General features: G+C 39.6%; 1 protein-coding gene across 2 annotated transcripts in view; it reads right to left on the bottom strand.

The window, feature by feature from the left end:
• The window catches only part of LOC132082512 (poly(rC)-binding protein 3-like), a 496107-nt gene that overhangs the window by 386935 nt on the left and 94048 nt on the right, over positions 1-15124 (bottom strand). For both annotated transcript variants that reach the window (XM_059487243.1, XM_059486931.1), the window contains one exon: positions 4653-4790. The gene's annotated coding sequence lies outside the window, so the exon portion shown is untranslated. The remainder of the gene's footprint in view (positions 1-4652; positions 4791-15124) is intronic.

The raw sequence follows: 15124 nt of genomic DNA, 5'->3' as shown, positions 1-15124 counted from the left end.
TCACTGGAGCCAAGCAGAGGGACAGGATCACCTCCCTTGACCTGCTGGCCTCACTCTTCCCAAAGCACCCCAGGATCCCACTGGCCCTCCTGGCCACAAGGGCTCTGCTGGCTCACGGCCAGCTTGCCATCCAGCAAGGCCCCCAGGTCCTTCTCTGCAGAGCTGCTCTCCAGTGGGTCACAGCCCAGACTCTGCTGGGACTTGGGGTTTTCCTCCCCAGATGCAGGAACCTGCTGAACCTCATCGGGTTTGTCTCTGCCCAACTCTCCAGCCTTTGAATGGCAGCACAGGCCTCAGGTGTATCTGCCACTCCCCCCAGTTCTGTATCATGAGCATAAGATGGTACAACACAGTACTTCTGTAGGTCTAGATTTATTGCACATATTTAATGGTAATTCTGAAGAGAAGATAATAACCAATCACTAATTAAGTCAGATATGACGAAAGCTGTTCTGAAATTTTGAGTGACCTCTGATTCCAATGGGGACTGCAATAGCAGGGAAAAATGCCAGACAGCCAATTAAAGGTCTGGTGATTAAGTAGAGCAACAGGAACTTCTCAAGTGGATTGCCAGATCTTAAACTAGCTATTATAACTCAGGGAAAAATCACAAATTTAATGTGAACAACTCCTTTCCCAAAACAAATGCACATCGGCTCAAAAGACATCAATATCAGCCTCAAAAACTATTAAGAAAGTTAGTACTGGAGTTATGGCTTCTTATAACTTCCTGAAACAGCATTTTCTCACTGGTTACCAACCTTAAAAACGAACCAACCAAACAAACAAGACCCAAACCCCAAACCAAACCAAAACCAAAACCAAAAAAACCCAAACAAACAAAAAACAGCAATGAAAAAGAAGCAATAAGAGCTGAAAAATATTACGGCAATGAAAAATTTGCTTAAAAGACAAAGAGACATACTAAAAACAAAAGACAAGACAGAAGTCCTTTTTTTACAGAACCATTTCTTAAGAAAAAATATTTTTACACTTTTTATTCAGCTACAATTTTGTAAAGATCTCATGGAAGTTTCTACTGTAATCATTGGAGAGCGTTAAAAGAAATGGCCCCAGTGTTTTCAATGAGACAAAGAATATGAAGAAACACAATATTACAAAATGGTGAAGAGAATGTAAAATACAATACTTTCCAGAGCATAATTAAACTGTGTTAAACATTGCTGTAAAGAACATCTCTAAGTCATAGTTAGGTTAAAACAGTGAAGATAACATATTTTTTTCTGCTCACAGTAACGGTACTAGGTGAAGTTAAACATGAATGTGAACTCAAACTCCCAACCAGAATTAAAATCTAAGCTATTTTCATCGTGCAATACTCAGGAAACAACACTTGTGTGAAGTTACTGTAAGACAGAACTCTTAGTACCATATGTTAGTAAGAGAATAAATCTTATTTCTTTAAGTAGGTCCTTGATCAAGAGGAAGTTACTAGCACATAAAAATTTACACATCTACCTATGAAAACTGCCACCAAAAAATTCAATTCTCATGCTATCTTTGAAGTCCCACAAACAACTCCACCTCAGCAACAAGGTGTTCCAAGTTCAAGGGCCCTTGTGAGCCTGAAACAGCACCTATGTCCAAAATCTCAGATCTGACTTATTTTCTATGGTGCAGCTGGAAGAAGTAATGTCCTGTACTACACAAGCATAACTTGGAACACTCACTTGAGTGTGAGGAATCCCACTTCCAGGCTCTTCCCATATTCAGGCAGTGTGGACACCGCCTTTCCAGCAGAACTACAAGCTGTTTTGGAAAACAGGATCTGGGACTGTTTTACTAGACATACTACAGCCTGGCCAGAGTGAAGTTGCAAATTTCATGCAGCTGGAAGAAAGGAGAGAGAGGGTAGCATAGCCCAGTGGCTGAGCAACTTGGAAAGGGAGGGAAAAACCATCAGTTTCACAGAAGCAACAAGGTCCCACATCTCTGCTGGGCAGCTGTGGTGAGCACAATTCCTGATGAGTCCTTTTAAAAAAATTCTGCTATGGGGACCTACCTCAGGAGCAGGGCCCGGACTCCACAGCCTGCAGGCGATGGACTCTGGTCAGCCTTTGCCAAGGGCTATTTCAAGGCTGTTTCTGCTGCGTTTGCAGGTTTCCACCCAATTCTGGCATGCACTACAGAGGGAGATTGGGTGTCCCAGCTCCATGACTTTATTGAGCCTTCCTGGACTAGCTACTGAAGACACCTGTTTCAGCCCTAAATATGACACAGAGAAGCACAGAGGCCACATCCTGCCCTTTGTTCTCACCACTAAAGCATTGCTGGCCCAACAATGTAAACACGTCACACTTCTCCCACCAACTGCAGTGGGAAGTGTATTGCATCTTCTGTGCTTTGATTTAACTCTCCTCTGTATCTTGCAGCTGAGAACAAAAGTACTGTCCTTGTGACAAATTTCCTTACTGTAATAATACAGACACCAACAACAATGAAGGGAAGAAAAAACACTAGAAAAGAAGTGCATTACTTAGACAAAATAATAAACCATAAATCAGTACAGTGACAAGATTGAGTGTGAAACCTCTAATTACACATTTAATCATTTGCCAACGTCTTATTTTCTTGAAGCAATGTCATGAAGCTTCAACAAGATTTGAATTTGAGGCTTATTTTATGTGTGAACTGCAAAAGCAATGCAAATAGAAATGGTTTAAAGACTCAAAAAAATGTATTAACTTTAATCTTCAGCTATGCTGACATCTTACTGAATGCCTTTATTGCTCTCAGTCACACTAGCCCTCATTTGTGTCATTTTGACATATCACTGTGTCAAAACACATCAAACCCACCTCTATTGCACAGATGTGATATAAAATAAAGTAGAAAATTAAGGGGCAAATAAGTGGTTACTTAAAAAGCTGTATTAAAATATATACTTAAAATACGGTATTAAAACAAGAGAGTGTAATACCATTGTGGAAGAAGACACTGTTATTTGTGAAGTATGGACAAACCTGTGCCCCCAGGCTGTATCTGCTCCACTGCCTTTTCACAAGGAGGCAGGAACCAGCTGCTAGAGCAGAAAAGTGTCTCATCAGCATCTGAACACCTTTTCCTATGGATTTCAGGGCCCAGAAACAGAGAGCAGGGCTGGTTGTTGCTGCTGGGTTCAGAATGGCCGAGGGAATTGCCTGAATTCTGTAAAAATTCTGTGTACCAAAGTCATCTTCCAGCACACTCAGAAGAGTACTTACTAAAAACAAGGTAACCCAAAGCAAAACAAAAATAGCAAAAATAGCAGAAGTCTCCTTCTTCTAACTGGAAAATAAGGCAAAGTCCAGACAACATTTGCATTTAGACAGATGCCCTCAAAGAATAAGGAGTCAGAAAATGCAGACTTTCACCAAAGTCAGAATATTGCTTATATGCTGAGAAAAACAGCCCAATACACTGAAGACATCACTTAATATGAATTACAAAGGCACTGTTGTACTGCTAGGTTTTGCTTCCCCTAGAAGAGAGCAATTGGAGTTGAAGGAAAAACCCTGGAGTGCCTTTTATTTTGTTTTGTCATGTTGTAGGCTTTGGTAAATTGGTAAATTTTTGTCTTATGGTTCCTAGCCAGGGTGGATCTTCACACAGACAAAACTGTAATTCAACTGCTTTTTTTTCCTTTCTAAGAACGAACTGAGCCTGGGTTGCAGGGAAGATGGGTTTGCTCTACTCACGATTTTCACCCCAGCAGAGGGGACCAGAGCACATGGGGCCTGGCCAGTGTTTTGGGTGCAGATATGCACAGGACCAAATACAGAGGAGAAGCATCAGCTACTCCAGTGGAGGAGGGCAACATTTTTATTGTCTTTTGTGGAGACAAAAACCACCAGACAGAGAACTCTGAGGTAATCTTTAGGTCATATTTTCTTCCGTGTTTGTCTATTTCTATTTGCATCATCCTTTTGAAAAATAAGTCATCCTCTGTACATGTGGATCTTGATTCCCTTAAGTTGGCTGCTGGTACTTGACAGAACCTCTGACTCACTGCTGTGAACTGGAGGAAATGCTCCAGAACCTGCTACAGACTCTGCTTCTGCCACCTTTTGGAACAGGCAAAGCCAGAAGGAAAAGGGCATAATTTAATCAGGTTCTATTACATAAGGCTACTGCATGTTTGCTTCTATGCTAGGTAATTTTTTGTTTGTTTTTATTGTGTTTTGTAAACAAGAAGTTACTTATGAGAACCAGGGAGCACAGGCCCACATCCATAGCAATCTAAGTACAGTTGGCACTGGGAAAATGAGTTTTCTTCCTTTCTTTTCTTTTTTGGATCTATTTATGAATCATGAGGAGTTTGGACTGATTCAGCAATAGATATTGCTGTTTCACCTACCATATTTGAAAATAGCTTCGACAGCATAGCACACATTAACCCCCTCCTCCCTATATAGAACTGCCTACCTATAAAATCCACATAGAGTGCTTAAACTGAAAATATGGGAGGTGTTTGGCTTAGTACTTCTGAATGCATGTGAGGCACCAACGTCAGAGTCCTGGAAACATGACAAATTTTGATCCTCTTTTCCCCAACAATTATTGAATAAATAATTCCTGAGGCAATGCTCAAAGCAGGCTCACTCCTTGTGTACCTGACAACATATGACTGAGATGACAGGACATTTACTCACCCTGCCAGCCAGATGATCTGTAGGTCTTGGGAGTTTTTCTCTCTGCCTCTTCTCTAGTCCACTCATGCATCAGGTTCCTTACAGATATGGGACAGCCAAGGGAATTTACTTTTCTTGCTCTGGGTGTAAGATAGTTACCTGTGACAGAGAGGATAAAGACACCAAATGTGGAGTATGAAGGCACTTGGAACAATAATTTCCGTAATTCAGGTAATTCTTACCTCCCGCCTTCAATAGTAGCCAATATTGAGGAATAAAAACCCCAAGAGTTGATTCAAAAATAAGCAGCCTGGAGGAATTACTGTTTAGTAAGAGCCCCAATTTTTTACGCTGCCTTTTTTAGTTGTAAAGAAATTATATGTATGAGGAGAGTTTTCAGTTAATTCTACTGGTTAACAGATCAAATTTCAAATAGATACATTTAGTTAGATGTATTTACTTTTAGTTTCTATCCCACTGTTCAGATACTACAATGATTTTTCTGAAATATTCAGTCTCACCATTCGACAAATATTCTCTTCCCTGTAGTTTCTCTTAGCTATTTTTTCTACTGTTTTTCACTCCAGAATGTCCAGAATGAAGATTATTCACTGGTATTATGGCTTTTTTTTTAATACCTATAGACTTTTCCTCTTCAAGGATGAACTACTCAGACCTAAATATATTTTAAAACTGTGACCAAGCATTTCTGTTCCACTCTTTTCCTCCTTGTATCACCAAGTGAGCTGAGAGACACCAGTTCAAAGCCAAACATGATCATCATCTATGTCCTGCTCTATTTCCTGCTCCATTTCCTTCAAAAATACATGTGGTAAAGAGGTGGAAGAGGAGACTTTGGAACGCATGAACAGACATATCCTCTACAGCCACTGGACCTCAATAGGGCAAGGAGAGAAAAGCAAACATGCAAACCCCAAACATGCTGCACTTAAGAACACTCTAAAAAGCAGAAATGGGGAAATGTCTAGCTTTGTAGAGCTCCCCTGAATAATTTTTATGTTTTGTCAACTGAATAGCCAAGATACAGAAGCAACTGAGGGAGAAAGGAACCAAGAATAGGTCATTATTTAATTGTCTCACCAAGTCTAAAATACAAAGGACTTTCACTAGGGGTTACTTTGGAGGTAAAATTGGAAACTTCTCTTCAGAGAGTTTTCTATTAAAGGTCATGGGTATCAAAATCTATCGTCTCACTTTAGATCAGTTATAAAGCTACTATAAATAAAGTCTCCTATATGGCACATTGTCATTGATTCCCACTTCAGTGTAATCAGCACTGCAGACACAGGAAATTCCTAAAATAAACAGCAGTATTCTCTACTTACTGCACTTAAATACAGAGTCAGGAGCTCTGTATTTATATTGTAAGATATTCATTACAATAAGTAATTCATTGTAATTTAAGATATGCATCATACTTGCTGTACAGCAAATTATTTTATTATCATTTCAATGAACAAATGTACTGTATCAAAATACAGCGTAGCTATGACAACAGTAATTCATAATTTACCACAGTCTTTACCACTAAGCAAATTAAATAATTTGGCTGAATTGTTTCTTGATAGAAAAAATGTGATAATTTGCAAGCAGTAGTTTTTGCATTTACTGTTCTTAGACCTAGGCCAGTGTCTTCTTTGACAATTGTAAATACATCAAAATATCTTTCTTGGATAAAAACAGACCATACAGCTGGAAAATATAGTGTCTATTCTACTGAAGCTACTGAAGAACTCATGTGGTAACTGTTCCAAAGTTCTGGGCAAAATACCGCAACAAAAATAAGATTAAAAAAATCAAAATACTGTAGTAATTTTACTTACATGCAAATGAAAAATCATGCTAAAAAAGTCCCTTGTGGAAATAGATTGGTTTGATATCTTTCACCTTATCTTTTCTATCTCGCTGAAAAAGATTTGGGAATATGAAGATGGGAGTAGGAAGAATGACATGAAAAATATAAAACAAATATTTGCATCAACTTTTTTGACAGCTCAAACTGAAATGTGTCTCCTGAAACCCAAGACAGCAAGAGGGGCCCAGAAGAGGAAGCTGCTTGCTGAAAACAGCTCCCCCAGTGCACTGGGCCTTCCCAGGTTGCCATTTGGGATGTCATGCAGGCACAGCAGATGGACAGCACAGGATGGAGAGGCTGGGAGGGATACTTGGGAACAATGCAGAACTTCCTTGTTCTGGACTGCTTGGATGAAACTGGGCAAGCCAGTTCTCAGCTGGATTTGAAACTGGTGAGCAACATGAGAAACAACCAGATGAGCTTGTAGGGGAACAAAAGGAAGTCTGAGAAATAGGTTGTTGGGAGAGGCTGGCAAATCTCCATCCTTGTAGATACTCCAAATTCAACAGAACAAGGCTGTGAGTGATGTTACCTAATTTTTTCTTGCTTAGACTAGGACATTGATGATACCCTCCAGCACCCTCCAGAAGTCTATTCTAACAAACAAATTGCTGTGATTCAATGACATTATTTAATTTGCCTGCAGTTTTCTTCCCTGTGAATAAAAGAAGGGCGAACATAAGAAGAAAAGCCAGAGGGAATAAAAAGTAAAATTTATCTCATCTTTAATAATTATCTCAAAGAAAGAATACTGAATTTGAACAACAAAAAAATGCAAACAAATTATTAAACCGCTACAAATACAGATTTATTTTCTCTTTCACTCTCTATCACCTGTATAATTCTGTAAGCCCTTCACCCTGTTCTGCTTTTTCCCTTTCACTGAAACTAAGTGGCAATACACAGGACACGGAGATTTTGAGTCCAGCCTTCAGAATAGGACTTGTAGGAGCCCTTGGTTTCATCTGATATTTCCCTGAGCAGAAAACTTCCACTGTACCATGGGGTGGCACCAGACTGTAGACACTAAAATTTTTCCAGGTGCATGGTCCATCTGTTTCTGCCTCTTTGCCTCTTCATGTTTACCCAAAAAAGCGCAAGAGTTTAGCACCATACACTTTTCAAGCCTGAGTAAGCAGCTTAATTATTCAGACAAAATAGCATTGATTTGAAAGTGTCCGAACAAATGAAATTCAGGCTTGCCAACCTCATTGAGAAGGACAGCCAACCTGCTGAGGGAATTTCCAATTGTGTTACTTACAGTTCTTGTTTCTTTCTTTTATTTCAGGGTCATTTTATGCAATACAGAGCAAATTCTGGCAAAGCAACCACACAGCTGCTTTTGAAATTAGAGGAAACTTTGCTAAACAGACAGACCTTCAGCTTCCTCTGAATTCAAGAGCACCCAAAGACAATACATGAATCAGGGAAGTTGACAGCTGACAGTGATAAAAAAATAAAATAGTAGGCTCAATTCAGCACCCATTAAAATGAATGGGACAATTACATCTGTGAATGAGCTGCCCTTAAACATGAAGTAAATATCACACTCTATTGTTGACTCCTTCTTGGACCATAAATTCAAGTCTCCTTAATGTCATTATGTCATTCCACAGGCTCATTTTTTAATAAGCCATGCCTTGTTTTCTTCAGTATTTCCAAGGGCAAGAATTTAGAGAATAGACAGTCATCTTCCACAGTAATCACTTTTATCATAGCAGTTATGCTACAAAATAGAGGCCCTATTATACTCCATTTACTAAATTTATATAGGAATCAACTTCTTGGGCTATAAATGGACAGTATTACTCATTATGTTATTTCCTATAATAGTTGAACACCAGTGACTTGCAGATCCAACAAAAATCCAAAAATGGCTATGCAAAAAGCCCTAAAATTAAGTTCTTGACAGATAATAACTAATGCTGTACACCCCTACTTTTTATGTTATGAACAATATGCACACTGTATTTATGCAGGAGAAACCAGTATTTAAAACTCTTACATTTATCATAAAAATAGATTTTATTACAGAAAACAGTGCCTTGCCATAAGAGATTTACAACTGATTAAAAAGGATGGCTTGTCCTAAAATACTTACATGATTGCATGCAAAGAAAACAGATGGTCTGTGTAACAGTAATTTGATTACTTCCAGTAAACATTACTCATGATATAGAAAATGCTTATGCTGATCTACTCCAGAGTGATGTGTGCACTTTGCCTCTCTCTTTAAATGAAGCCTGTAATTCTGTTCAAGAAACAACACTGCAGCTCTGGTTTCCAAACAAATCAAATAAAATCAGGTTGTCTAATGTATCATTCCTCACTTAAGAGCCTGACAACACAAAGATTAATTTTCACTCTCCCAAAAGTGCTTAACATAATGCCATGCTCCCTACTCATTTAGTCCTTTTTGTAACAGTTCTTTAGGACAAAGAAAAGAATGTTATTTCTACTTTCATCTCTGAGAATAAGCCAAAATTCAATGCTTCTTCTCTTCTGCTGCATCTAACATTCTTCTCCTTTATATAACTGCAGGTATACAAGAAGAAGGGAAAAGTCTTACTGGTAAGGCTTCATCTGTCCACCTCAAATTTTCTTCTATCTCTTGGGTCACACCAAGAATGGTGCTCAGGGAAATTCAGCAGCCACATTTCCCCTACCCAAGCTTTCCCAAACACTGGATGAAAATCTGCTTGCCTTTGTAAGGCAGACAACCCTCATAGGGTTGTTTAAATCACTAAAGTTCTTGGTAACCAAACCATGGATGGGAATTCTGTCACTTCTTCATACAGGATAGAGGTCTGGAGTGATAAAGGGTTTGTGTTGCCTTTTACAGCTCTTTTTGCATGGGATGAATACAGACAGATCTTTCTCAAAGGCAAAAATTTAACCCCTAAGAAAGCATCCTTATATCTTTTCCTGTATTTCACAGGGACTTCACACCTGAGTATATTTCATCATCTGCAAGTAATAATATTCCTGCTGGAATGTAACCCTATGTGTCATTATCTTGTCTTGTTTCATTACTGTTGCTTCACCTGACTGGCCTGGACTTATCCCAGCCAAATGAAGTAAGGGCACAATCCTATTAAATGCCTGCTGGGAACACCCTAAGCTGCTGCTCTTGTCAGTGGGAGTTAAGGGTTCTCGGCACATTGTAACAGGTACTCAGACCCTTGAGAAATTGGACCCTTAATTAGATATTCCCTCATGACATTGTGTGATTATTTAATGTTCTGACAAGATGCCTCAGCAATCTCACAGGCCCTGAATTAACTATCCTAGAAGAGCTCTTTGCCAACTGCAGTTCTGTGAAAGCTTTGTCATGCTTGGCCATGGAAGCAAATTGCATTTTGTGGAGCATATGAAATGATTTACCCAATGAATTGGCTGAATTATATATGACATGAGCTATTGGCCTGGCTTGACATGTCCAGTTTTAAATAGCTGTTCTTTTTTTGTCCCTTTCCTCTTCCCTTGTGTGTGCCCTGCCCTCCACTCTTCCATGCACACTTTTTACTGTCCCACTCGCTGGCAGAGCTCAGTAGCAGCAGCAGCAGTCCTTGTGGCGACATGGGATGATTCATCACACAATCTACACGAGGCAGATTAATATTGCCAGAGCAGACCCTTATTATGAATTTCCTTTTCTGTGTCTGGCTCATCTGCACTATAATATTTGTTACTCACATGTAAATTTTCAGCTTAAGCCTATCCATCCAGGAGCTGCTGAAGTTTTTTAATCTACATTGAAAAATTTAAAAAAAAAACCCCGACAGAGTAAACATTTCTGCCTTGCAGCTGATGCCATGTTATCAAACACATCAATAAAAGCTACAGTAAGCATAAAAAACAAAGCATAAACAGAGGAAGTGCTCAATAACATAGTATATCTCAGACAAATGTACAAAACAATGGTCATCTTTTCATCATTCCCTATGCATATCATCTTTAGGCACAATCACCTCAGGGAAAGGACATAGATTTAAATGTTTTCCATAGGATTTTAGCATTCTGATTACTAAAGCCTCCTCAAGTGTGCAAAATTATGGTGATTAGAAATCAATACTCATCTCCCATCAACTTTGTAGAAAAGGAGGAGAAGTATTTCACCACCTACCCTAAATCCTGCAACACCCAAATACCCACCTCAGGCCCAAGGACTGTAGTCAAGGCATATCAGATACCAAAACTGAAACGTGTGTTGCAAGTAAAAAATAAGAGAAACAATGACTGTCAAGAGAGGCATTAAATTACATTCCGGAGGTTGTGTTTTTAGGAAAAGTTTTATTAAACTTTGAACTTCTCTGCCCCTGCTGACTTGCAACCCACTTTATGAGACCACTATGAAGATATAGCAGCACTTTTAGTTTCTTTGCTAGCAGCTGTTTTAAGAGGTGTATTCAAGTTCACTTTTTTTGGTCACAGTTTCTATTAAGTCTAAATCAAATAATTTGCAGAAATGCAGTCTCACCCAGCCTTCCTCCCAACCCAGATATGACTCCTGCTTTACCTGCTTACATTTAAGGAGATTTTTCATCCTCATATTGTAAATATTTCCATCACAAACACTTTTTCTTTTTTAATGAGGCTTCAACGCAACCTTAAATTGTGTCTCACAAGCAAAAATCCACTTCCACAATGAGGAATCAAACTTCTGATAAATCATTCTACCAATCAGTTTCCATGATAACAAAACCAGGTCCTTGAGTGCTTTATGCATTCTGGCAAGCATCTGCTTTGCCAGGAGTGGATTAAATAACACTACCTCTATTATTCTAATAGTTTGGGAGATCATATAAAATATTTATATTGTGATCTGCAGGCAAAATGCCTACTCTAAATTATGCTCCACAAGCTCAGCAAGATATTCTATTGATAGAAAAATACCTCAGTTTAAATAATTGGGCAATTTTAGTTATTCCTTATTCTATGAATCTCATGTAATTTTGCTGTTTCCCCCTTGAGAATGCTATCTATTTTAGGAAGTACAATTTTCCATGTTCAAGGGTTTCCTGTGTATTAGTACAACTATCTCACCCACATAACACTAAATCACAGGGCAAGCAAAGAGGTAACTAGAAAAAACACGAATGCTGTCAGTGCAGGTCAGTGTTCTGCCTGAGCTTCTTTATCGCACATCTATAGGCTACCAGACAGTTTTTACTAAACAGCCAAGAAGAAATTTGCTTAAGGCTGAATTTTGCTTAAATCTGACTTCCAAATTTCCAAACAAAGAAGAATTTTAAAGTTATTTGCAAAAACTGTATTCACAAAGCCTCTTCTTTGTGGATCCGAACTACATTGCAGGAATAATGGTTGTAAATACCAAATATCATCTCTCTTCAGAGTTGTGTTTTTTGCTTTAGTTAGGTTACTCCAATTCTCTATGTGGTTATGTAAGACCACTTTAGGATCACAAGCTCATTCTCAAAGAAGTCACTTGTTTCAGCTGGCTGAAGTTCTAACTTGAATTTTGAACACAAAAAGCACTTTATTTTCCCCACATTTCATGATTACATAGTGCAGGACAGTTAGCATTAGATTCTGCATTGAGCTAAAAGCAGTGTATATGTGCTCGTGATGTTGTGTACAGCCCCAGGACAATATGGTGTAAGAAAGAAGGCCATGAGCCATTCCTACGCAGAGTGTTCCCTGGGTAGGGGCATTTCCACTCAGTTTGGAGCCAGTAATGACAGCTCACTGAATCTGCATCTCTAACCCTCATGGTGCTTTGCTGAGTGTCAGCATCCTGGAGAGGAGTGCAGAGGGAAAGCAAAAGTGGCACACTCAGACTGTGCACTGTGCCTCCCCCTTCATTGGCAGAAGGCATCAAAAGCAATCCTACTGCAGGTCCATGCAGCCTTTCACATGCTATGGGCAGGCATGGTTTTTGAAGATTAGTATTGCCTCTAACAGCTGAGGTCATCTGTAAAGGAGATGTCCAAGTTAATGGCATTTTTAGTGGCCTGGGGGAATCCTCTCCACAGGCTGTCTTGTCTGAAGTTAGATTCAATGACTGCTGTGGGCTGGTCTTGCCCAGCTCAGTTCCCACTGCGCAATTTCTCTGACTAAACCAGCCTTACAATGCTGCTGCTGATATGTAACGTTCACCTCCTCCAGTGAACGCACGTGCCTTGCCCTTCAGCTTTACTCCCATTGGTAAGGGCAGGCATGGACAAGGGCAGCAGGAGGAAGGGAAGCTGGAAGGGTTTTCCTTGGCCCTCTTGCTCTTGTCAATTCTGCCTCATGTCCAGTCACACCACTCAGCAAGGACAGAGACATGGCTGCAAAGCCCATCTTTACCAATGAGAAACAAGGAATAAAGAATTGCCTGATTTTCTTAATGCCTTCTCACTGGGTGAGTTTGCTCCTTTATTTTTGTCCTAGAAGGCCATATGTATTCTCTTTGCCATCTGTTAGAGGTGTGGCAGTTATCTTCTGTTAATTGGGCAGTTTTTCTTTATCTCTTCCACAAACCAATCCACCCCCCAGGGGGACATCTGCTGTTAATGGGCTATTGAATGTCACTGCATGATTGGTAAAAATTACAGCATGCCATTGTGAGATGCTCTCCCCAGAGGGAGGAGCCAAGCATTCCTAACTGGATATAATCTGAGATTTTGGGACACCAGAACAGCCTTTCCACTGGATTCCTAGAGGAACAGCTGCCTTTTCTACTGGATCTTCAGAGGGAGACACCTTTCTACAGGATTCCTCCTCCAACAGAACCACACCTGACACTGCAGGAGGACTGCAGCCACCATCCAATTGGACTGCTACCAACACCCTGACCAACAGGGTGACAGGTTATGTTCTGACTCTGTCAGTGTTGTTTTATATTACTGCATTGTTTATTTTTTTATTTTCTTCCCTAATAAAGTACTGTTATTCCTGCTCCCATATCTTTGCCTGAGAGTCCCCCTTAATTTCAAGTTTATAACGATTCAGAGGGAGGGGATTTACAGTTTCCAGTTCAGGAGAAGCTCCTCCCTTCCTTAGCAGACACCTGTCTTTTCAAACCAAGACAATTTTGTAGGCACCTCTTACTGCAGGGGCTTCCAGCACTTCCCCTCCTATCTGTACCAACATATGTGTGAGTAAATATTTGCATTTCCCCTCACTGGTCTGATTTCTTCCCACTTTCTCGACCTCATACTGCTCCTCATAGTGACCCTCATATTCCTACACTCCCACCAGTCCTTTTCTCCTTTTACTGTCTCCAGTAGAGTAAAGAAATAAAGCTAGAAAAGAGATCAATGAGCATCCATAACCCAGTAAGAACTCATTCTATGTATTAGGTTTTCAAATGATATTTCAATACAAATTTATCACCTCCCTTCCAGTGGCTAGTAAAGCACTCAGGCAAACAGCACCCTCTCTAGCCTACTGCTTTAATGATGCTTAAAATTCTTAAATAAAACAGAATCAGTTCTCAATCATTCCAAGTATAGAAAGCAGTTTTACACTACTTTTTTTTTTTTCCCAGCTACCATCAACCATAAATACACAGAAATTATCAAATTAATTTTGCTTATGACTCAGTAAATACACACAATAATACACTTCTCGGTACATAGTTTTTATTAAAGAAAACATAATGACAGTAGAATTATCCAAGTACTTGAAATAATTCATTTTAGACCTGTTACATGACTGGGACCCTAAAAGCCCTTCACTATCTTGGACACTTAACAAGGAACAAGAGAAAACCCTCCTGCCTGCTTAAGCAAGCACTTGCCCTACAGCAAAATGAGAAGAGCTTCTCACATTAATGAGGGAATGCTTCCCAGCAGTCCTGCAGAAGTAGCAAGATGTTTGATTTTCACTCCATTTTACTCTAGATATTACTTCCTTCACTTGTACAGACACAACCTTAGCATCAGTCACACTGTTGACTCTTTCATGCTGTTTACCCCAGACAATAAGAATCTCAGGGTGTGGCTGGACTGCCCATAAGCCTGAAGCCTGTGTAAGAATTGCATTTAGCATAAAATCTCAGGTAGACTCCAGTAGTCTCATATTGTGTAAGTGAAAAAACAGCTGACCTGAGAATGTGCAGTCCCACAACAGGATTGCACTCAGATGTGAAGCTGAGCTGTACATTTTACATTCAAACAGCTTTTTTGACATTTGGATGCTTTGCAGACCAAGGGGTCAGATATGAATCCAAGTCAAGCCAGGCACTCAGTTACTTTACAGCATGTCCCAAGACAGAAAGGATGGTTGAAATTTTGCATCTGCTCTTTTGAAGACCTGGTCAACAAATACAAAGGAGAAAATACAGACCAACCGTTTGAGTAAGGACAGGTGTGTCAGACTCAAAGAGGAAAGGTATTGTGCTTTGAATGTCTTTGCTCTTTGACCTTTGGTGACAAAATGTTGCCAGCAACTGGCAAAATAAGAACAAAGTTCCCCAATTATGAGTTTAATATAAAAACTTGTTCAGAGAGAGGTTTTTTTTCAGGTTCTCACTGAATGTCGTGCTTGGCTTTATGGCTTGTCACAGCTGAGATGATTCTTAATCAGAGCTCCTTTAAAAACACAGTGAATAGATAATAATATCTGGAAAACTAGGACATTAAAACTTTGATTCACATAGCACATCTCT

This window comes from Ammospiza nelsoni, chromosome 1, assembly GCF_027579445.1.
Source record: "Ammospiza nelsoni isolate bAmmNel1 chromosome 1, bAmmNel1.pri, whole genome shotgun sequence".
NCBI lineage: Eukaryota > Metazoa > Chordata > Aves > Passeriformes > Passerellidae > Ammospiza > Ammospiza nelsoni.
Note: the sequence above shows the minus strand (reverse complement) of the source record. Positions and strands in the feature narration are given on the sequence as shown.